The sequence below is a fragment of the Apodemus sylvaticus genome, chromosome 10 (assembly GCF_947179515.1).
Source record: "Apodemus sylvaticus chromosome 10, mApoSyl1.1, whole genome shotgun sequence".
In the NCBI taxonomy this organism is placed as follows: domain Eukaryota; kingdom Metazoa; phylum Chordata; class Mammalia; order Rodentia; family Muridae; genus Apodemus; species Apodemus sylvaticus.
The window spans coordinates 84,379,640-84,404,003 of NC_067481.1; positions in this window are offsets into that span (position 1 = coordinate 84,379,640).

The window sequence follows — 24,364 nt, forward strand, 5'->3', positions numbered from 1 at the left end:
AAATTATCTGTCAATGATGTTCTCTGTGTGATTATAATGTCATAAATTGACTCATGTCTTTTACTTCTGTTTGCTCTTTTTCAGGATCTTGACTTCTTTACTTTGTTTTTCCACCAAGTTTGCTTTTAACTTCTCTCCCAATTTCTAACCATTTCATCCACTTTGCTATCATTCTTGTGTGGGTATTTATTTCCTTACTTTAATCCCTATTTATGTGATTCCTGGATACAGCCCTTGATACTTTTAAAGTGAAGGGCTTCAGACTTTTTTCTAACACATAGACTATCTCATCACGTTTATTTCTGGAACAGAGGGACTGATGAGCTCGCAGAGTAAAGCAGGACTTGTTGTCTCTTTGTGGCTCTTTGTTGTCTATTTCACATACAATGGCAACCATGTGCACTCCAGTCCTTGTTTTTCTCCCTTTGCCCACTCTATTTGTTTTGTTTTACTTGAATATTAATAGTGGGTTGCTTTAGTTGCATTTTTGTCCCTTAGTTGTATTCAGGAGAAAAGTCAATTTGGGTAACAGGTATAATTATCCGACAGCAAGCCCCAGCTTTCAATAGAAAGCTCTTCAGCAAAAGTGCCAGCTCCACTTGAACAGGATAAAAATTAAGAGACAATGACTGTTAGGAACTGGTTAGGTGAAATGCAATGAATAGTATTTGTGAGCTAAGATTCTCAACAATGAAGTAGCTAAATGAGGAGTTGGTGGGAAAAGGAAAGGACGGAACACTGTCTGAAGGGGAAGGAAATTTTTAATTAAACCTATGAGAAAAGGAAGACAGTGCTGTAGGAAAAGTCATAAAAGTCTGTTCAAGCCAGGTATAAGCTAATATACAACTGAGCAATTTTATACAACATATGAACTAAAAAAGAAATTGTGAAGGTATAAATTAGAGGTAGAACAGAAGGAACGTATCAGCTTTGTCATTGTTTCTTGCTAGATGGGATAATATGATTTCTCCTTTCCTTTTTATATTCTATATCAATCTTTGCATTGTGGAATAGGCTTTTTTTTTAGTTTCACTAATACAGACAAGTTAAATCTGTGTGTCTCTTCTCATGAAATGGATTTGCATGAAGAAGTCCACATTCTGCCAAATTCTTCTGGCATTCCAATTGCAATGGTCTCTGGCATTTGGTGGGTTGTTCTTCCTGTGTGCAGCATCTTCTGTGACTGAGGATCTGAGTGTAGAAGGACCGTGTTTATATTTGCTGGTGGGAAACAGTCTCTTCCATCCATCAGTATGTCAGGAATCTTTGCCAAGTTCAATATTCTACATCGCACAAATCCACGTAGCTCAGTCACACAGTGGCATAGGGGATGCCCTCTCTCATGGAACTACAGGGCAATTCCAATTGACTCAAGGACCACACTACTGTCCCTGTCTCCACAGGCTGTTATGTGCTGACCATCTCAACATGTAGAATGTGCCAGCATCTGGTTGCTTCTCTGTAGCCCAAATATCTCCATAGCTTCCTGCTCTTGCAATGCCCGTTTTCCAGAGGTGAGAGCTTCCACAGCTACTACTGACTTGGCCAGATGTGCAGTGCACATTAGGTCATGGCTAGATGCCTGCTAAGTTGTTGCTTTGTAGGAAAAAAAATCACATCTAGACTTCTTTCATTTCCTTCATCTCATTTACTTTTAGGAAGAGTCTATTTTTTAATTAATTTTGCTTTGCACTTTGTCACACTGAAAGAGTTTCTAATCCTCCATCTTATTAAGAAGTCAAATATAGTTTACATTACAGCCTGGTTTTCAACATCTGTTCAGTATGCATCTGTAGCTTGTATCTTGTTTCAAGCTGCAAAATATGAGCCTTCGCAAGCTTAGGAATGATATGTTTTCAAATATCAGACCCAGAGTTAATGCTTAGCTCTTTCAAGCAAGCATTTGTTTTAGATCTTCTTAAAAAAATTCTCTTCAAAGGAACTTAAACAATAATGAAATATTGAAACCAAGTATGCCTACCCCAACCTCTGCCTGTTCTCATCACCTTTCTTAAGGTAATTTTGTCTAAACCAAAAAAAAAAAAAAAAAAAATCTCATGTCATTTGACGTCTCACAGGTAACAGATCCCTTGCTGAGAATTCAACTGTATCATTACTGCTCTCAGTAGGACTAATATCAAGTGTCTGTTTATTGTCAATGTCAATGTCTTTAAAGGTCCTTGATGGGGTCCCTAGTGGAGAATATATCAAATGATAAGGCAAGTTATTTCTATACCTCCTTTCTGGTGTCTAACATCATTAATATGATTAATGAGGTGACCAAGGAACCTGAATATGTTTCACTATGAGATTGCTAATGTGTATATAATAATCAAGGCTGAGATATGGGAACGGGTGTTCACTCACTTAGTCAAGCTGACAAATGACCTATCTATTATGAACATTCTGTAAGTGGCAAAGGAATTTTCCATCTCAGACTATTTGGGATAACTAATACACTTATTACTTTAAAGTTTAATATGTGTTCCACAAAACTCAGTAATTCTAGAGTAGAAATCAAACTGCTAAATCCCTGTCTTTAACAGAATTGAGGGAAAGTATACACATAGTGATGGAAGTGAATAGATCCTGCTAGTGAAGATGACACCAGTTGTTCTTTGTTTGCGATGGGTTAGGTCTTCTTAACTTCTGCTCCCATCCATACCCACACCCACTACTTCCTACTCTAATTTTCTACATCTTCAAAATGCTAGGATAGGACACAGAAAGGGGAGAACAGGATAAAGAAACAAAGGAGAATGTGTGTGAGATTTTTCTTTTCTCCTTCTAGTAATTCCAGAAGACATAACGTTGGACTGAAAAGGAGATAAATCGTCAAATAATGCTAGCTTGAAATACACACACACACACACACCCCCACACACACACACACATTAGTAGTAAGTAATATGTTCAAAATGACTATTCAAAAATAAGAACTTGATTTTGGCTCCCGGATGCCGGACGAATCTGACAGGCAGTACCAGGTACACAGGCATATTCCGAATCTAACATTGCTTGGGTCTCAGTCTGTCAGATTTCTGCATGCACTCAGGGCCTGGGCAGCTCTGCAGGCTATTGATAAGCCAGCACTGTTGAGATATGTTTGTCCTGCAGACTATTCGGCATTTGGAGGGGGTCTCCACCATCTTGGCTCCTGCATGCCAGACGGATGTGACAGGCAGTGCCAGGTACACAGATATATTCCGAGTCTAACATCGTTTAGGACTCAGCCTGGCAGGCTTCTACCAGCGCCCAGGACGTGAGCAGCTCTGTGGGCCATCTGTGTGCCAGCCCTGTTGGGGGACATTTGCCCTGCAGAGTGATCAGCACTTGGAAAAGTTCCCCACAGAATCTACAATCTTCATTCCCTGATGGAGTAGACAGGCAGCACCGGATTCACAGAGACAACCAGAGTATAACATTGCTTGGGGTAAGACACACCAGGGCTCCAACAGCACCCAAGAGGAGCACAGCACATCAGCAATCTGTTCCAGGGGACACCCAGTCATTGAGTGGTACAGAAATAGCCTTACAGGCTCACAGGAGGTTCAAGCACCATCCAGTGACAACAGAACCAGTTAAGGCCAGACATAACCAGATGGCAAAATGCAAGCGTAGAACGTTACTAACAGAAATCAAGGCAATATGGCAGCATCTGAAGCCAATTCTCCAACAACAGCAAGTTCTGGATACCCCAACACACCAGATAAACAAAATTCAGATTTAAAATCACTGGTCATGATGCTGTTAGAGGAACATAAGAAGGACATAAATAGATCTCTTAAAGAAATAAAGGGGCTGATTCGGCGGCGGCGGCAGCAGCAGCAGCAGCAGCAGCAGCGGCTGGTCCAGAGGAAGGGCCATCAGTAGTAGAACCAAGCAGACAGGGTCCAGGCAGACCCTGCGCCCACGACTACTGGCCATCGCTGGCCAGCCAGGCTGCGAGCAGCGGAGGATTTAAGGCGCCTTTCACCACACAGAAGCCACATCAGAACTCTGCCTCCCGCCAGTCAGTTACGAGGCCTCCATATTGGTTCTCGGTCGCCAGAGAAATCAGACTAAGGTTCGCAAATATAACCCGAGACCAACATCGTGGGGGTCTAAGCCCGACGGGCGTTGGCCTGCACCAAGGCCCTGGGCTGATGGGGGTGGGGGGGCCACCAGGGTGCAAACCCGGCCAGGAGGTTTTCTTCCCCCAGGCCAGTGCGCGCACCACCGCCATTTTGCCTAAGGGAAGCCAGAGAGACCTAGCAGGCAAAACCAAACCGGCTAACAGGCATAGCCCAAGGCGGACATAGCAGGGGTCTCAGACGGTCAGGCACTGGACTGTCCCCAGGTCCTGGGCTGCTCAGTGGGCCATCTGTGTGCCGACCCAGCCAGGAGCTTGTTTGCCCCGGGCCAGCGCACTCCACCGCCATTTTGCCTACGGGAAGCCAGAGAGACCTAGCAGACAAAACCAAACCAGCTAACAGGCATAGCCCGAGGCGGACATAGCAGGGGTCTCAGACGGTCAGGCCCTGGACTGCCCCCAGGCCCTGGGCTGCTCGGTGGGCCATCTGTGTGCTGACCCGGCCAGGCCAGGAGGTCGTTAGCCCAGCAGACTCTCCCAGCACTCTCAGGGAGCGCGCCCACGCCACCATCCTAGCCACCTGACAGACCCAATTAACACTCACAGCTGAGGGGAACTTTGCTCCGACATTGGCCTGCCAGGCTTTTGCCTAGACTCAGGGCCTGAGCAGCTAGGCTAGCCTTGTGTGCACCAAACCGGTTGGGAGTCCTGCTGCCCAGCAGAGAGATCAGCACACAGAAAAGGTCCCTGCAGCATACAGCCTCAGCGCTCCCTGAAGGAGCAAATGGGCACCTTCTGGCTCACAGACACAATCTGGGGCAAAGAACACTAGGGCTGCAAGGGCACCCAAGAGGAGGAAAGCACATCAGCAATCTGCAAAAGGGAAAACCCTGCCCTCCAGTGTTGCAGAAATAGCCCTAGAGCCTCTCAGGAGGCTGTAACACCAGCCGGAGACAAGACCAATTAGCTCCAGAGAACAAGATGGCAAAGGGCAAACGCAGGAACGCTACTAACAGAAATCTAGGCAATATGGCAGCATCTGAACCAAACTCTCCAACATCAGCAAGTCCTGGTTATGCCAACACACCAGAGAAACAAGATTTGGATTTAAAATCACTGTTCATGATGCTGCTAGAAGAACACAAAAAGGACATGAATGAATCTCTTAAAGCAATACAGGGGAACATGAATAAGCTAGAAACCCGTTTAATGGAAACACAAAAAACACTTAAAGAAATGCAGGAGAATAAGGCCCAAGAGATAGAAGCCAATAAAGAAGAAAGGCAAAAAAAAAAAAAAAAAAAACTTAAAGAAATGCAGGAGAACTTGAGTCAACAGGCAGAAGTAATGAAAGAGGAAACACAAAAATCTCTTAAAGAATTACAGGAAAACACAGACAAACAAATGATGGAAATGAGCAAAACCATCCTGGACCTAAAAACAGAAGTAGAAACAACTAAGAAATCACAAAGGGAGACAACTTTGGAGATAGAAAACCTTGAGAAAAAATCAGGGGCCATAGATGCAAATATAAACAACAGAATACAAGAGATGGAAGAAAGAATCTCAGATGCCGAAGATACTATAGAAACCATTGACTCAACTGTCAAAGAAAATGCAAAATGCAAAAAGCTTGTATCCCAGAACATCCAGGAAATCCAGGATACAATGAGAAGACCAAACCTAAGGATTATAGGTATAGATGAGAGTGAAGATTTACAACAGAAAGGGCCAGCAAATATCTTCAACAAAATTATGGAAGAAAACTTTCCTAACTTAAAGAGAGAGATGCCTATGAATATACAAGAAGCCTACAGAACTCCAAACAGACTAGACCTGAGCAGAAATACCTCCCGTCACATAATAATCAAAACCCCAAATGCTCTAAACAAAGAAAGAATATTAAAGGCAGTAAGAGAGAAAGGCCAAGTAACATATAAAGGAAGACCTATCAGAATCACACCAGACTTCTCACCAGAGACCATGAAAGCTAGAAGATCCTGGGCAGATCTCATGCAGACTCTAAGAGAACACAAATGTCAGCCAAGACTACTATACCCAGCAAAACTCTCATTCACCATAGATGGAGAAACCAAGATATTCCATGACAAAACCAAATTCACACAATATCTTTCCACAAACCCAGCTCTGCAAAGAATAATAGGAGGAAAACTCCAAAACAAGGAGGGAAAGTACACACTGGAAAAAGCAAGATAGTTACCTTCCTTCATCAAACCCAAAAGAAGATAAACACTCAAATATAAAAAGAACATCAAAAATGACAGGAAGTAATAATCAATATTCCCTAATATCTCTTAACATCAATGGTCTCAATTCCCCAATAAAAAGGCATAGACTAACAGACTGGATAAGGCAACAGGACCCTACAATTTGTTGTATACAGGAGACACACCTCAGTGTCAAAGATAAAAACTACCTCAGAGTAAAAGGCTGGAAGACAATCTTACAAGCCAATGGTCACAGGAAACGAGCAGGAGTAGCCATTCTAATATCAGATAAAATTGACTTTCAACCTAAAGTCATCAAAAGAGACACAGAAGGACATTTTTTGCTGGTCAAAGGAAAAATCCACCAAGAAGAACTTCAAATTCTGAACATCTATGCGCCAAATGCAAGGGCACCCTCATTCGTAAAAGAAACCTTACTAAAGCTCAAAGCACACATTGCACCTAACACAATAATTGTGGGGGACTTCAACACTCCACTTTCCTCAATGGGCCGATCGGGAAAACAGAAACTAAACAGGGACACAGTAAAACTAATTGAAGCTTTGGATCAATTGGATTTGACTGATATTTATAGAACATTTCACCCTAAAGCAAAAGAATATACATTTTTCTCAGCACCTCATGGAACCTTCTCCAAAATCGACCATATAATTGGACACAAGGCAGACCTCAACAAATATAAGAAGATCGAACTAATCCCATGCCTCCTATCAGATCACTATGGAGTAAAAGTGATCTTCAATAGCAACAAAAACAACAGAAAACCCACATACACGTGGAAACTGAACAATATTCTACTCAATGATACCTTGGTCAAGGAAGAAATAAAGAAAGAAATTAAAGACTTTTTAGAACACAATGAAAATGAAAACACAACATACCCAAATCTATGGGACACAATGAAAGCAGTGCTAAGAGGAAAACTCATAGCCCTGAGTGCCTCCAAAAAGAAAATGGAGAGAGCACACATTACCAGCTTAATGACACACCTGAAAGCCCTGGAACAAAAAGAAGCTATTTCACCCAGGAGGAGTAGAAGACAGGAAATCATCAAACTCAGGGCTGAAATCAATCAAGTGGAAACAAAGAGAACCATACAAAGAATCAACGAGTCCAGAAGCTGGTTCTTTGAGAAAATCAACAAGATAGATAAACCCTTAGCCAGACTGACCAAAGGGCATAGAGAAAGTATCCAAATTAACAAAATTAGAAATGAAAAGGGAGGTATTACAACAGAAACTGGGGAAATCCAAAAGGCCTTAAGATCCTACTACAAAAGCCTATAGTCAACACAATTGGAGAATCTGGAGGAAATGGACAATTTCCTAGACAGATACCAAATACCAAAATTAAATGAGGACCAATTAGATCATCTAAACAGTCCCATAACCCCTAAAGAAATAGAAGAGGTCATAGAAAGTCTTCCAACCAAAAAAAGCACAGGACCAGATGGTTTCAGTGCAGAATTCTATCAGACCTTCAAAGAAGACCTAACACCAATACTCTTCAAACTATTCCACAAAATAGAAACAGAAGGAACACTACCCAATTCCTTCTATGAAGCAACAATTACGCTGATACCAAAACCACACAAAGATCCAACAAAGAAAGAGAACTTCAGACCAATTTCCCTTATGAACATCGATGCAAAAATACTCAATAAAATTCTTGCCAACCGAATCCAAGAACACATCAAAACGATCATCCACCATGATCAAGTAGGCTTTATCCCAGGGATGCAGGGTTGGTTCAATATATGGAAATCCATCAATGCAATCCACTACATAAACAAACTCAAAGAAAAAAACCACTTGGTCATTTCATTGGATGCTGAAAAAGCATTTGACAAAATTCAGCATCCTTTCATGCTTAAAGTCTTGGAAAGAACAGGAATTCAAGGCCCATACCTAAACATCGTTAAAGCAATATACAGCAAACCAGTAGCCAGCATCAAACTAAATGGAGAGAAACTTGAAGCAATCCCACTAAAATCAGGGACTAGACAGGGCTGCCCCCTTTCTCCTTATCCTTTCAATATTGTACTTGAGGTACTAGCTCAGGCAATTCGACAACATAAGGAGGTCAAAGGGATACAAATTGGAAAGGAAGAAGTCAAACTATCATTATTTGCAGATGACATGATAGTCTACCTAAGTGACCCAAAAAAAAACTCCACTAGAGAACTCCTACAGCTGATAAACAACTTCAGCAAAGTGGCAGGTTATAAAATCAACTCAAGCAAATCAGTGGCCTTCCTATACTCAAAGGATAAGCAGGCTGAGAAAGAAATTAGGAAAATGACCCCCTTCACAATAGCCACAAACAGTATAAAGTATCTTGGGGTGACTCTTACCAACCATGTGAAAGATCTGTATGACAAGAACTTCAAGACTCTGAAGAAGGAAATGGAAGACCTCAAAAAAATGGGAAAACCTCCCATGCTCATGGATCGGCAGGATCAATATAGTTAAAATGGCCATTTTGCCAAAAGCAATATACAGATTCAATGCAATACCCATCAAAGTCACAACTCAATTCTTCACAGAGTTAGAAAGAGCAATTATCAAATTCATCTGGAATAACAAAAACCCAGGATAGCTAAAACTATTCTCAGCAACAAAAGAAAGTCTGGGGGAATCAGTATCCCTGACCTCAAGCAATACTACAGAGCAATAGTGTTAAAAACTGCATGGTATTGGTACAGAGACAGGCAGGCAGATCAATGGAACAGGATTGAAGATCCAGAAATGAACCCACACACCTATGGCCACTTGATCCTCGACAAAGGGGCTGAAAACATCCAATGGATAAAAGATAGCCTTTTCAACAAATGGTGCTGGTTCAACTGGAGGTCAGCATGCAGAAGAATGAGAATTGATCCATTCTTATTTCCTTGTACTAAGCTCAAATCCAAATGGATCAAGGACCTCCACATAAAGCCAGATACTCTGAAGCTAATAGAAAAGAAACTGGGGAAGACCCTTGAGGACATCAGTACAGGGAGAAAGTTTTTGAACAGAACACCAATAGCATATGCTCTAAGATCAAGAATTGACAAATGGGACCTCATAAAATTACAAAGTTTCTGTAAGGCAAAGGACACCATCAAAAGGACAAATCGGCAACCAACAAATTGGGAAAAGATCTTCACCAATCCTACATCAGATAGAGGGCTAATATCCAATATATATAAAGAACTCAGGAAGTTAGACTCCAGAAAACCAAACAACCCTATTAAAAAATGGGGTACAGAGTTAAACAAAGAATTCTCACCTGAAGAATTTCGGATGGTGGAGAAACATCTTAAAAAATGCTCAACTTCATTAGTCATTAGGGAAATGCAAATCAAAACAACCCTGAGATTTCACCTTACACCAGTCAGAATGGCTAAGATTAAAAATTCAGGAGACAGCAGGTGTTGGCCAGGATGTGGAGAAAGAGGAACACTCCTCCACTGCTGGTGGGGTTGCAAATTGGTACAACCACTCTGGAAATCAGTCTGGCAGTTCCTCTGAAAACTGGGCACCTCACTTCCAGAAGATCCTGCTATACCACTCCTGGGCATATACCCAAAAGATTCCCCAGCATGTAATAAGGATACATGTTCTACTATGTTCATAGCAGCCCTATTTATAATTGCCAGAAGTTGGAAAGAACCCAGGTATCCCTCAACAGAAGAGTGGATGCAAAAAATGTGGTATATCTACACAATGGAGTACTATTCAGCCATTAGAAACAATGAATTCATGAAATTCTTAGGCAAATGGATCTAGCTGGAGAACATCATACTAAGTGAGGTAACCCAGACTCAAAAGATGAATCATGGTATGCACTCACTAATAAGTGGATATTAACCTAGAAAATTGGAATACCCAAAACATAATCCACACATCAAATAAGGTACAAGAAGAACGGAGGAGTGGCCCCTTGTTATGGAAAGACTCAGTGAAGCAGTATAGAACAAAACCAGAACAGGGAAGTGGGAAGGGTTGGGTGGAAAAACAGGGGGAGGGAAGGGAACTGATTGGACTTTCGGGGAGTGGGGGTCCAGAAAAGGAGAAATCATTTGAAATGTAAATAAATATATCAATAAATTTAAAAAATTACTATAAAATAAAACAATGAATTCATGAAATTCTTAGGCAAATGGTTGTAATTGGAAAATATCCTAAGTAAGGTAACCCAATCACAAAAGAACACACATGGAATGCAGTCACTGATATGTGGATATTAGCCCAGAAGCTCTGAATACCCAAGACACAATTAACATATCAAATCATTCCCAAGAAGGAAAGAGAGGGCCCTGGTCCTAGAAAGGCTTGATTCAGCATTGTTAGGGATTGTCAGGATAGAGAAGTGGGAGAGGTTTGATTGGGGAAAGAGTGGAAGGAAGAGGGTTTATCAAACTTATGGGGAAGGGGAAACAGGGAAAGGGAAAATCATTTGAAATGTTAACAATGAATATAGGAATTTAAAAAATAACTTAAAGGCAGTATCAAATGCATTCTTGAATATTTATTATTTACCTGTTCTTTCTGTTGTTTTATATCATATGAGAATATATATATATACCAAGTGCCCAGGAATAGCTTTTATTGGGTATTTAAAATTTGGGTCACTTTTTGTGCTTACTATCTGCTAATTCCTATAACCTAATTTTACTCAAATGGGTTTGAATGCAAATTGATAAAAAGAATCTTCTTTTTTCCCAAGTTTAATTGGCCTAAAAGTCAGGACCTAATCAACGGGGATTCATTTCAAATTCTATTGTTAATAACATGAGTTAATTTTACATATTAGTGAGGTCAAGCATATTTTCTTAAATGTATACAAGTTGCACTGATCAAACTCATTATCTTATTCTATTTTCAGAGTCAGGGTTCTTTTAATTAGATATTTGCTTTATTTACATTTCAAGTGGTATCCCCTTTTCTAATTACCCCTCCGAAAATGCCCTATCCCATCCCCACTCCCCCTGCTTACCAACCCTCCCCCTTCTTTCCGGATCTAGAATTCCCCTACACTGATGCATTGAACCTTCACAGGACCAATGACCTCTCCTCTCATTGATGTCTGAAAAGGCCATCCTCTGCTACATATGTAGCTGGAGTCATGTGTCCTTCCATGTGTACTCTTTGGTTGGTGGTTTCCTCCCTGGGAGCTCTGGGGCTACTTCTTAGAAGGTGGATCAAAATACCCTTGGATAACAGCCAACCAATAGAGTGAGCATAGGATCCCCAATGGAGCAGCTAGAGAAAGGACCCAAGGAGCTGAAAAGGTTTGCAGCCCCATAGGAGGAGCAATAATATATACCAACCAGAGTAGTGGATTTTTAATGCCCAGAGATGAGAGAGTACTTGTCCTTCATTTATTTAACACAATAGTCCATTTCCATCTTTTATGTTCTTTGACAATTTCTTAGAGTAAGAAGAAAGATCCATTAACAGAACATTCCTGATCAATCAAATAGAATATGCTCTCTGACTTTGGTGGAGACTTAAAATTCCAGTTGGACAAGTCATCACAGCTCAGCTCAGAAGGGGTGCCCCTGCATTTGAGCCATGCTAAAGAGAGAGTTCGAGTAATTATTTCTTTAATGAGATACATTACTTTTCCTCCCAAGAACCCTGCAGCACAGCCCTCTGAAAGCCATCGTGAGGTTGCTATGAGTTTCAGTGTGTCTGTCCACCTTTCTTAGTACTGACCTTTGCACCTTAGGCTTTGGCTGTTACTGCCTCTTTCTTTTTGATGCCGGACAGAATCTAGGTATCCTTTTTCTCATTCATCGAGATTCTTTATTCTTTCTACAAAAGCCCCCATCCCCAGCATGGAGCTGCTTGTTCACAAGATCACTGACTCCCATTTCTCCCTTTCTTCATAGTTGTCTCCTCACTCTGTTAATTGCACAGCATAAGCTTTTTTAGCTTGCTACATACAAATTTTTACTTTGTTTCTTTAATTTCAGGCATTCTAATTATTAAATGTCCTGAAGTATTTCCTCTACATTTTTTTCTGCCAGCTTTAGAGTGAAAAGTAAAAAATTTCTTATTTAAAAATTTAATCCTTGTTGTAATAGTAATTTTAAAAATCAAATTAGTCTTTTCCCTAATTCAATCTCAGGGGTCAGCAGCTTCTGTCCATTGGTTGAGAGTAAATATCTGCATCTGACTCTTTCAGCTGCTTGTTGGGCCTTTCAGAGGGCAGTCATGATAGGCCCCTTGTGTAAGTGTTCCATAATAGCCTCAGTAATAATGTCAGGCCTTGGGGCCTCCCCTTGAACTGGATCCCGATTTGGGCCTGTCACTGGGCCTCCTTTTCCTCAGGCTTTTCTAGAATTTTGTCCCTGCAGTTCTTTCAGACAGGAATAATTCTGGGTCATAGTTTTGACTATAGGATAGGGAAAAGCTGGAAGAAGCTGAGGAGGAGGGCGACCTTATAGGAAAACCAGCAATCTCAACTAACATGGACCCCCAAGATCTCTCAGACACTGAGCTACCAACCAGGCAGCATGCACCAATTGATATGAGGCCCTCAGCACATATACAGTAGAGGATTGCCGGTCAGGACTCAGTCAGAAAAGATGCACCTAACCCTCAAGAGACTGGAGGCCCCAGAGAGTGGGAAGGTATGCGGGCATTAGGAGGGAACATCCTTGTGGAGCCAGGGAGGAGGAGGAACTGTGAGAGGGTGGTTGACAGGGAGGGCCATAAAGTCTAGACAGTAAAAAAAGGTTAAAGAATAAATTTTAAAAATGACAGAAAATAATTAAATTACTCTAAGCACCAAATAACTTCTTTTGGCTAAGTTTTTCTTCAATGATAAGATCCCAATATAAAGACTCCAAAATATGTTTTTGAGCCTTATCAGAAAATATAGGTATTTGAAAAATATTGCAAGTAGCCAGCACCCTAACTGAATCTAGAAGCAATGTGCCAGGAAATCTTATAAACTAAAACATAACCAGAATGTTCACTGAAATTAGGTAAATTTAACTCACAATATTGACTTCTTCCTTTTAATTAGTCAGGTTTTGGATATAGTCAATAAGCTATCGATCTGATCTTAGAGAAATGAGCTTAAATTAATACCCTTTTGCAGTGTGACATTTAGAAAATATTAACCTTGATCCTCTTCTCATTACAATTCTTTGAAAACTTTTGAGTTACAACTTGAGTGAATCCCTAATTAGTACCAAGCAAGTGACTGATGTGTCTGTATATTGTCTGAAAATTAAAGACATATTTACTTGCCATTTAAAGAAATCTATATTCTAATCGAAGGAAGACATTTATAATTCCTACATACTTTCAGAATAAAATAAGAAAACTTCTGCAACCTCATGTGTCATGGCCTAAGTCTCATAAAAAGTAGCTCTTGCCAGGAGATTTTTAAATGAATTAGGTTTGTGTAATTTAATAAATTATCAAAGTCCACGGTGATTCTTTACATGTGAATAGAAGTGAATGTCTTCCTCTTCCTTTATTGAGCTTCTGAAGAATTTGAAACTAGGCCTGCAGCTGAGCCTTTGCATATAACCATTCAGTGCTGAGAAAACCAACTAATCTCATTCTGTACTCATTAAATGCTCACAGAGAAAGCCCTTCCATTAACATATTTTCTAATATACATAAAATAATCTTTCCTCCCTTCAAGCAAATACTTGATAATTTACTATGAGTCGGTTCTTGCCAAGCACTGCAAATGAAGGACATACAAAAACTGGGCATAGTTCCTGCTTTACATTAAAGACCTTTTCCTAAAACTGTTTTGAAAATATTTCCCATGAATTCAACAACTACTAAGTCAAGTGTCATGTCAAATAATGAGCAGAAAAAAAAAATGGAGAAAAAAGATTGTGTAGTTTTAGGAAATTAAGTAGTTTAGAAAAAAAGATTATGTAGATTTAGCAGTTCCTCCATCTTACCCTCGCATCTATTATTGTAGAATTATTTTTATTACCACCAAGTCCTAGACCACTCTTTAGCACTGAAAAATGGGAGGGTCATCAGTAGGAGGTGAATTCCAATGGTAAAAACTTATTTTATTGAAATTCCTACCAGTGTCATATTTTCCAATCTTTCAGATAGTTAATGTGTTTTCATAACTTCCTTCACATGTTCCTTCTGGTCCCTCCAGTCTTTCCCTCCAGGGCTGCAGAGATTGCTCAACATATAAGAGCACTGACTGTACTTCCATAAGACCACTTTGGTTTTCAGCATCCACATCACTTAGGATAGCACATAGCTCTCTGTAATTCCAGCTCCAGAAGCTCTAATGCCATCTTCTGGTCTCTGTGAGTATTTGTACACACACACACACACACACACACACAGAGAGAGAGAGAGAGAGAGAGAGAGAGAGAGAGAGAGAGAGAGAGAGAGTTAAAAATAAAAATAAATCTTATAAAGCAAAACACAGTTCATCATTGGCACTCACCCAAGGAAAGGATTCTAATACACTTTCGAAAAGCTATTTGATTGATTTCTAAAACACTTATTCCTCTATCAGTGAGTACTCTGAATTGACATGACCAGGAAGATTACTTTTATTTACAACTAATATTATATTGTATAAGTATTGCTGCCTCTATTAATCAGCATTTTATTGCTGCAACAAAAGACCATGACCAAAAAGTAAATTGGTAAGGAAAGTGTTTATTTGACTCATACTTCCAGACCACAATTGATCATTGAAGGAAATCAGGACAGGAACACAAGCAGTGCAGGAACCTGGAGGCAGGAGCTGATAAAGAGGTTATGGTAGGTTGCTGCTCGCTGGCTTGCTTCCCCTTGATTGCTCAGCCTGCCTTCTTATAAAACCCATGAGTACCAGCTCAAGGACAGCACCACCCACAATGATCTAGGCTCTTCCGCATTGATCACTAATTAAGAAAAATGTCTTCTTACACCTGGATCTCATGGAAGCATTTCCACAACCAAAGACCCTTCCTCTCTAATGACTCTAGCTTGTGTCAACTTGATCCACAAAACCAGCCAGTACAGGGGCTGTGTGATTTAAATCATAATATCTTTCCATGGATTAGTTTATGTTATGCTGAAAGATTAACAACTTCATATGTGAAATTTCACTTCAAATTGTTAAATTAGATTCACATATCATATTTACCATTCATCGAAATGTGAAAATAGAAAATTGGATAGAGTGATAAATTGCATACTGAAAAATTGAGCACAAAAGGATAAACAAAAAATTTGAGTTTTCAGGCTTTATGGAAGTGTGCTCAGCTTACACTTACATCAATTTCTGTGCAATTGTGTCTATTCCCATCAAGTTCTGGTCTAGTCTTCACCACTGTAAAAACAAACCGTCATCAGTAAGAGGTGAAATCAATTTCTTTCCAGTTACCAATATCCCTGGATAGTTAAGGTTGTATTTTACAATGAGAGACTGTAAATCCTTCTGTCTACAGAACTACAGGCTGGGATTTCATTTCACTAACCCTGTATCCTATCAGAAAGTGGATTTACCCATTGGTGACAGGTGAGTGGATATTGCTATGAATTTTACATACTTAAAAAGTGGCTGACAAAAAGTGCTTAAAAGGTGGCTGACATTCAATCTAAGCCTTCCCAGAGCATGTCTTCATCTGAAAAGCACTTTTAACTCCATACTGAGAAATTTAGATGGGATGTTTACAAAGGATATACTGGGATTGTCTATCAAAACTGTAACACATAAATATATAGCAATTTAGAGCAATAAATAGCTGCGACTACACTGGAGTAAAGATGCTTGGATTTGATTCCCAGTTGGCAATCATTCACACACAATCTGTTCAAATGCAAAATGAGGATGAAAGTTCACATCAGGAGCTGCTGTGAAATAAAAGTAAGCCGTTCAGCACAAATATGTTTGTGCTACCTCTCTGTCATTTTTAACATTGGAAATTTTTGTCCTTTTCTTTTACATGCTGACATTGTTTTCAAAGAATTAGCACTTTTTTCTCTAATTTTTAAAATTTTATATGTATCATAATATGCATTTTTTTCCTTTTGTTTTCTTCTAGTCGGGTTTCTCTGTATAGCCCTGACTGTCCCATAACTAGCTCTGTAGACCAGGCTGGCCTCAAACAAACTCACTCTCCCAGGTGCTGGGATTAAAGGGATGCACTACCACAGCCTGGCATTGGTTGTTGTTGGCTTGGTTTGGTTTGATTTGGTTTGATATGAAACCTTTTATATCTGCTTTCTCTTTCTGTGCTAAGTCAGAGGGAAGAAAAGAATCAGGGGTTGTTAAGGTACATGAAATCTTAAGAGGAAAATAAGATAAAAAAAGTATTATGTTGTTCCAATACAAATCAGAAAATAAAGCTTATATTCAGGAAGGTAACTAGAAACGCTGGACCCTGAAGCCTCTCCTGCCTTAGATCTCTTCCAGGCCTATCCACCATGCTTCTGTGAGGTCCTGGATCACTGCTAAAACGATGGTGGAATCTTTTTCGCATCAATGAGACCACAAACGGGCAGCAAGCTGCTGCTTTCCCACCAGTCACAATCTCTCTTCTGCTGCATAAAACAGATATTTAAAGAGTGAAGATGTAGATGGTGCCTGCAGGCGGGAATTTTATTTTACTTGCCTGCATAAACTTGGATTGCTAGGAGCCAGAGAACTGAAATCGCTCATACAGGCTATTTCATACACTGAGACTTCCCATAAGAAGAAACCAGCAAAGAAATCAGTCAGCCCAAATCACACTCCATACTAACAAGGTGCACATAGAATCATATTCCAAAATGATGTTCTGGTCCTATTTGACAGTCTGTGTTGCTTTAGCTCTTATTCTGGAGCAGGTAGCCCAACAACACTCCCAAAATATACATGCCAAAACTCTCATTTAAGAAATAAAAACAATAAAGAAAAGAAATGGGATTTTTTTAAAGGGGTGAACCAGGGTTGTTTGCACTTTTTCAGTAAAAAAAAAAAAAAAAGCAATCTTCTAAGCAAATATTTACTCTTTGGGTCCTCGAGCATGAGATATGTATGCAGGAACGGAATGCAATCTGTTCCAGTGCATTAGCCGTTATATTGCAAACAGCAGACAAGATTCCCTTTTGTTGAGAATGCATGCCACACGCTCAAAATCAGTCTTGATCAACAAACTGCGACACAATTTGATGTTTCAGAGCTGAGAAGATTATGGACACATTTCAATTAAAAAACACATTCAGAGATGATAACTTCAATGAATTATGCAATGAAAAAAAGAAAGAAAGAAACAAGGCAGAGGCTGCCAAGTTGATTCTACATGGAAAATTTTGGTCTACTTCACCAAATAACCTGGTGCATATGAATTACTTATGGTGAAGCTATGGGCAAATGTCTATTATTTATATAACAAATTCACAACTAGGGTTGATAAATAAAATGGTGTGTGTTGAATTCTAGCTCCAATCAAACGATGAAAAATTACTTATGTCTTTTACTCATACATATCTTCACTCAGATAGCTTATTATACAACTATTATGTATTAATTGCTGTTCTAGAGTCTAAAGATGCTCATCTAAGTAATAGAGGCTATAAATTCTGCCTTTACATTGTTATATTTTTTATTTGAGTGTCTGTGTGTGTGTGAGTGTATGTGGGTACATGTGTGTTTTGCTGTGAGTGTGTAGGTGGTTGTGTGAGTATGTCATTATGTGTGTGTGTGTGTGTGTGTGTATATGTGTGTGTGTGTGTATATGTGTGTGAAGCCAGAAGAAGGAATCAGAATCTCTAGATCTGAAGCTAAAAGCAGTTACAAATATGAATCAAACTCAGGTCCCAAACCAAACTTAGGTCCTCTGGAACAACAGTGAAAGTTCTTAACTATTTCTAGCCCCAACTACCCACCCACCCAACACTTTTAAGCATTATCGTGCCATCACATTTCAAAGGAGTGAATAAAATGGAGCTGAAAACAAATACTGTATATATTAAAACATCAGATACATCAAAAGGAAAATAAAATAAAATATTACTGGAAGGTGATTGCTAGTTAGGACTAGGCTTGGTGGCCTTAGGAAAGTAATTACTAGATGAAGTAAGGGAAAGTTCAGATACAAGATCATCTCAGACAAGGGAAAGATGAGACATGGCTAAGAAAGAGCTGTAGAGCAGAAGAAGGTGAAGCCAGGGGTATGGCCAAATAGAGAGCAAGGGGAAAACTATCAAGGGCCCTTACTTCATAGCAAGGGCATTGAATGAAATGAAAAGCTACTGGATAATTGCTGTATGAAAAATGCTGTTACTTCATTTATATCTCAAATAATAATCTCAACGAATGGGAAGCACTGTGTAGAATGAATAAAATGGTAGATATTATACAATGCTTTCCCTAGAGCCAAGAAAAACAGGACTAGGTGCTGTAATCACTTCTGTCATCTCAATAGATTAGAAAACCATAAGCTGAGATGGAAGTTACCATGTGATCTTATCAAAGGTGTTTCTTTATCCTTTATAAACTAAACCAACAATGCAAGGACAAAAGGGGATAGAAACCAGCAAGGGAGTGTTTCAGTTTAAGAACAAGGGAAGATAATTCCTTAAAGACTTAAATCCTGCTTTTTAAAATGGAGGAAAATTTTACAGGCATAATACAGAGGAAAATTCAAATTTTGAAGAAAATCTCTCCTTACAGTAAAGCACAGAGATAATTGAAAATCATCCAGAAGCAATTTAGGTTGTATTTTTTCTAGAATAGATCCAGAAGGAAGCATCAGATGCTGTGCAGATGACTTTAAGCAGATGCTCGGTACATAGAGCACTCTTGCAAAAAGATTCCAAACCAGCTCCTGATAGATGATTTTTTTTCTAGAATTGATCCAGAAGGAAGCATCAGATGCTGTGCAGATGATTTTAAGCAGATGCTTTGTACATAAAGCACTCTTGTAAAAAGATTCCAAACCAGCTCCTGATAGACCTTCTTGCTAGCCCAAAAATATCTGCTAAAACAAAGCTAAGGGGTCTATCACCTACTTAAACATTCTGGCTCCAGCAGGCAAAGTAGTTGTTGGGTGGAGTGGAAGGGAGCAAATCGCTCTCAGGGCATCATGAGAAGCAAGGCACATCATAGTTCTCCTAGTAAATGTTGACGAGTATACAACAGGCACAAATGACATCAAGGGTGGAGGAGGATTTATGACCTAAACTGGAAACAACCTTGCAGAATCTCATTTCACAAAGAACTGAAGGAATAGTATATTCAGCCTTCCGTTTTTATATCTTTGTATGTATCTCACCACTTTGAAAAGCCTTTATTGATTAGCTATTATGTTCACAGAGCTGTAGAAAGTAGAAAATTGTGTCAGGCAGGGTCCTTGCCTCTCAAGAGCTCACATTACGGTTAAAGACAGAGCACAGGATGTGCGAATGTAAGATGCTATCCTATCCATTTAAGATAAAACAAAGAGTTTTTTTTTAAGTAAATATAGCCATTAGCTATACATAGCTCTGATAAAGATATAACCCAATCATAGGAACAATAAAATTTGAAAAGGCAGCATATCTTAATATTGAAAACATCTACATAAATATCTACATCAAGAAAAAGTTTAAGAACCATGAACACTGTTTGAAATAACTAGGTATTTAAAAAGCAAAATGCACTAAGATGGTAGCAACTGCACAGCAGTGTAAGCAAAGCATAGGTGGAAAAATTTCATCTGGTCTTTAAAATAAAAGTGAGAAAAATTCTACATGGAACAAGTGGGCAAAGAATATCTATCATAGCCAAGTGAGAATGAGAAGCGCACTCTACATAGGTGAAACGACAGTCTAATAGATGAAATCACCAGGAAGCAGAGAGAGAAACCTGTTTTGTACAGAGAAACAACCACAAATTCTGTCTGCATGGAAAAACTTACAGTGAAGACGGTTAGAGATGCTGTAAACAATAAGAATCAAGTGATGTTTTCCAAGAAAGAAATACAGAAAATACTGAATGCAGAGAATAATTGCTTTCATATAACAGTGAAGTAGAAGGATGCATAGTGGTTGCATCCTGAAACAGAGAAGGATCATCCATGTAGCTGTAAGGAAAATGGTACACACTGGGCTAGACATCTTGTGGGGATGGAAAGATGACTCAGTGGATAAGAGTGCATGCTACATAAGCATGATAATCTGGGTTTGAATCTACAGTGCCCATGAAAAATGCCAGGTATTTCTATGCACCTATAGCCCCAACACTGTAAGAGACAGAGATAAGGCCATCACTTGTCCTTGGTAATAGGCAGGATAATTCCATGTTCAATGAGAGACCTGCCTTAGAGGAGAGAAGCTGAGAGAAACAGAGAAGAAACCAGATGTCTTTCTCTGGTCCCCATGCAACTGCATACATGTGCACCATACAAATATGCGCACACCTACACACACACACACACACACACTCCCTCTCTCTCTAACTGAATACACACCATACACATACAACAAATATACTCACACAGAGAAAACATTATGTTAAAAGAGATGGCTTTGTCTCTGCACATATATTATTGTTACTATATTTAATTTATAGTCATATGTAGTCATGTGGCTTGGGAAGGACAGGAATTATAAAAATGAAGAGGCAAAAAGAGAGCATCCATGACTTTAAACTGCACATTTTTGTCATGCCAGAACAAACCCCAGAAAATAAGTTTGCTGATTTCTTGCTGTCATCTCTCACGCCATGTCACTTTCATGTCATTTCTGCTTCTAGTCAGGAACCGAATGAATGTTTGGGGATAAATTGTCCATTACAGCAAGAAAGATGAAAGAAAGCAAGATGAGAAAGAAACAGACAGTGCTTTGCAAAACAAAGATAACAGTGGTGAGCCCGCAGTGCTGTCCCATTCGGTTGTTGATGACTGGGGAAGCTATGACAGTTTGTGAAAGTATTATCTCCACACCCAGCCTCTGGCCATGTAATCAGAAGGCAAATAACTCTGGTTCTTGACTATAAGGATGACCGAGGAGTGAGAATCTCTGCCAATTCATTGTTCAAGATTGAGTTTATGCTATGCTAATTCTTCATTTCTATTTTGAAAACTAAAATAGTTCTGAAAGCAATTAGACATGGACATGTCATCAAACGGAATTTTACTTAGTGCTAATCAACTAATTACCAATCAAAATGGATTCACGGCCCCAAGCTTCACTTGTGTGCTGAATAGTTCTCAATTGCCAAAGAGTTCTTTCTTTAAATATTCTGGTACTGGAGTTCAAAATTATTAACTATGGTATAATCCTATCAGAAATACTTTGGATGATTTGTAATTCAAGTTTGAACCATCAGGGCTGGAGTGGTCATGGAGATAGCGAATTGGGCAAGAAAACATTATTCTAACAGTTACTGTGATTGATAAATACTTCATTCACCTAGAGTCTATAAGAAAAGAATTCTTTTTAAATGCTTTTTAAGGTTGGTAGACAAAGGAGAATAGGCAACGTTTTATTGCTATGTGCTATAACAATTTCAAATACAAACCAAGCTACATTATTTCCCAGACAAGTAAGAGCATCCACACACTACTGAATCTATTATGCCTTCAGTATCATTCCATCCATTGTTGTAAGGTTTATAATGATGGTTTGTTGGTGTTGGATATTGGCTGGATATTTAGTTGTTTCATAAAATTGTTTTTCACAATAGATTAGACAGCACGAGGTTCATAGCAATCTATGCTGGATGGACTTCACACAGCACTGCCTTAGCAATCGTAAAAAGTTCTTCATGATCCTTCATGATCTTCTGGTGAGCCAAACTCAAATACTTAATAGAGAATTACGAATTTAAGTTCATTAAGGAATGTCCTAGAAAGCAAGCCTATTGAAAATAATTCTTCAAAAAGATTTGTTCTGGAAACAATAAATCATTCAGGTTCTGTGGACACATACCTAAAGGAATTGCTCTTTCTCCTGTAGCATGAAATCAGCCAAAAGGACAGTATTAAGCCAAAGAAATGCAAATATGTTTAATAGAACAACTGTATCTATGAACACAAACAACTGCTAACAATGAGGCCCTACTACACTGAGGTTATAAAGGATCAGATTCTAAAGACTCACAGAACAAAATAATATCAGTGGTGTTCATCAGTAGACATTGCCATCTCTTGCTGTTGGGAATAAGATCTAGTACAATGGCTTTGAGAGATATCTCATCAATGTATTTCAGAATAAAATATGTTGAGTGGTCCTGCAAGTAAATTCCTAAACATTTGTGCAAGTGAATAGCAAATTTGTTTCTGTGCAAAACTCTACACACAAATTTTTTAACAAAATCTCTATTCATAATTGTTAATAATTAGGAACAACCAAGGTAAATGGCCTGTGGTGTTTCCATGCAAAATAATGGGATTCTGCAGCTAACAGAGGTGTACAGTTGAATCATGATACAACTGTAGGGAAATTTTAAACACATCTTGCTAAGTGAAAGCAATTGTCTTTCAACAACTAGATGCTCCATAAATCCCCCTATGAGGCTTTCTGTGAAAAGTAGAGTACAGAGCACTATTATAGATCAGCACTATTGCCACGGGAGTGAAGTAGACAGAAGAGACATGACTGGTGGAGATTGAAAATTGTTCACAGGATCCTGTCATGATCTTTCTATGACATTATATATACTGCCCAAAGTGAACCTGAATGTAAACTACTATATAGTTCAAAATAACAATACAAAGAACACTACAAATCCATCAGCTTCAATAAATGAACCCTATTGATAAAAAATATTAATTGTGGGCAAAATGATGACAAGAAGATGGCTGTATAGGGAACTCTGAACACTGTCTGTTCAATTTATAGATATGTATAACACTCTCCATAATGGGGATGGGGCAAAGAACAAACAACACACTCCTTTGTTCTAGGGGCTACGGTCTATTGATTCTGGTCTAAAGAATTAGAAGGTGGAAGAGCATGTGGTGTTTGTGAGGTTATCGTCATATTTGTAAAGCTTACTGCTTTGAAAAAATCCACTCAATGTGCCTTACAATTTTTGTTGTTGTTGTTTGGAAAAGGGACCTCTTAAGAACAGTCTTGACAGCATTCATATCAGACTTATTGTCCACTATACCATGCTCATTCCATACATTTTAATAGTAAAGCTGTCTCACTCAGGAGACCGCTTTACAGCCCAGCAGAGTCCCTAACCTGAAGAGTTAGAAGACTTTATCACAAGTAAAGCAAAATTTGTAGATATTTTACCCAGCCTGCTGGGAATATTCCCCCATGTGGAATTACTGTCATGGCTCTTTTAATAGTCTTATTGTAATTTGGACTTCTTTGTTTCTCAACTGTTACATAACCATCATTAGCATAGAAGATAAACCTAATATTTTTATAAAGTATGATAAAAGTAAACATTGCAATCTTCTTAAAAAAGGTGTATGAATTTTTATTTTATGTGTCTGAGTATTAGGCTGCATATACTCACTTTCACCATTTGTATGCTTTGTGCCCATGGAGGCCAGAAGAGTGTGTCAGATTTGATGGAACTGACAGTTGGGTGACAGCTGGGTCGATGGAAGTTAAATAGATGTGAGCCACCATGTGGTTACTAGGTATTTGTACCAGGTCTTCTCAAAGACCAAGCACTGTTCTTTACTGCTGAGCCACTTCTCCAGTTCAAACTTCTCATACTTCCGGACAGCAGGGATGTTTATTGCATTTTCATATATGGATGAAGTTTTTATTCAATATAATATACTTATTCTTGGTAATAACTCTATAACCTATTTCAATTTTTTGTAACAATAGCATAATCTATTTTATACACTTGGTAACAATACCATAGTCTTTTTTATATTCTTGGTAACACTTCCATAGCCTGTTTTATTTTCTTGGTAACAATACCATAATAGGAAATCATATATTCAACAGTATCATTATTGTTCTCAATGCTAAATTGTTTTTCTTATGTTTCAAAATTTTAGCAAAGAAAATGTAAGTCAAGTCATAAATGTAATGAATAATAGATGACATGATGCCTATAAAAGTATAGCTGTCCTTTTTCTAAAGTTGGCTTTTTACTCTAAAATTGAAGTGATAATATGTTT